The following is a 1388-nucleotide window of genomic DNA, read 5'->3' on the forward strand; positions in this document are numbered from 1 at the left end:
ATCTACACAAGTAGAAAACCACATCGTTGCCCGATCGCTCATAAAGATAATAAATAAAACTTTGTTATTTGCTGTCCTCCACGGTGTTGCATTTTTAATCGCCAAAATTCTGTTTGAGCAATATTAAACTGTTATATAATTCTCGCAGCATTGAGAGAGAGGGAGTAGCACTTTGTGAGTCAAGGTTTTGCTTGCAGACGCCTGTTTTAATAATGTGAGAGACATCACGGAGTTGTTCGTCGCCAGCTAGTGAAACACGTGTCAGTCGGAAATTGCGTGCCATCGACCTGCCTGTCCGCGGAACGCGGTGCATGGCGTCCGGCCCGGGTTGATGGGGCGTGCGGGAACTGCGAGGCAGCTATGGGGCGCTGGTTTATGGGCGCCGGTGAGATTGCGTCCGGCGGCGTGGCGGCTGCACCTTGCCGCCTTCCCCCAGATTACGCGTCCCTCCACCGCGTAACACACTGTAGCGCGCCTGCGACACACACTTGTCGCGCGTGTGACGTCGTAATGTATAGAGCTCTGCCCTCGGAGCTCTGTCGGGGGCAGATGGCTCTCGTATCAGAACCTTACTTCCTTACGGGTACCGTGCCACACTCCCGGTAGAGTGTGGCACCGTCACAATTACAACAGGACTACAAATGAAACATTCTGCCAACTGGTACACCATCAAATGCATTATCCCGTACTTTTACTGCTGCAAGTGCTTAGGCTTCCTCGGTCGGATCCAATTACCACAAAAATTATCTGAGTACGGTAACGCAGGATGTAAAATAATTGTAACTGTATAAAACTGATGAGATGTGGGACTTAGTGAAGGCAGGAAAAGGTGTGGACGGGGCCTAATCAGTTACCGTTTCCAGAATGAGATTTTCACTCTGCAGCGGAGTGTGCGCTGATATGAAACTTCCTGGCAGATTAAAACTGTGTGCTGGACCGAGACTCGAACTCGGGACCTTTGCCTTTCGCAGGCAAATGCTCTACCAACTGAGCTACCCAAACACCACTCACGCCCCGTCGTCACAGCCTTACTTCTGCCAGTACCTCGCATCCTACCCTCCAAATTTTACAGAAGCTCTCCTGCGAGCCTTGGAGAACTAGCACTCCTGAAAGAAAGGGGCACTTGCCCGCGAAAGGCAAAGGTCCCGAGTTCGAGTCTCGATCCGGCACACAGTTTTAATCTGCCAGGAAATTTCAGTTATCGTTTGTTGCACAGTAAACAAGCACACTTAATTTAAGGAAATAAATTTTCAAAACCAATCATTTAAAAAAAATGACTGTAACACAAGCTACACTGACGGCTGCAGGCCTTATTAATAAGAATTCAAATTATTTGTCAGCTGAAGGCCACAAGCAATAGGAATAATTTAAACAAAATATTATTTTTA

General features: G+C 47.9%; 1 non-coding gene across 1 annotated transcript; it reads right to left on the reverse strand.

Annotated features, from left to right (window-relative positions):
- Positions 1-927: 927 nt before the first annotated feature.
- Positions 928-1002, reverse strand: Trnar-gcg (transfer RNA arginine (anticodon GCG)). Its single transcript has one exon. It is a non-coding gene; the product is annotated as a tRNA-Arg (tRNA).
- Positions 1003-1388: the final 386 nt, after the last annotated feature.

The sequence above is a fragment of the Schistocerca gregaria genome, chromosome 6, assembly GCF_023897955.1.
Source record: "Schistocerca gregaria isolate iqSchGreg1 chromosome 6, iqSchGreg1.2, whole genome shotgun sequence".
Lineage (NCBI taxonomy): Eukaryota > Metazoa > Arthropoda > Insecta > Orthoptera > Acrididae > Schistocerca > Schistocerca gregaria.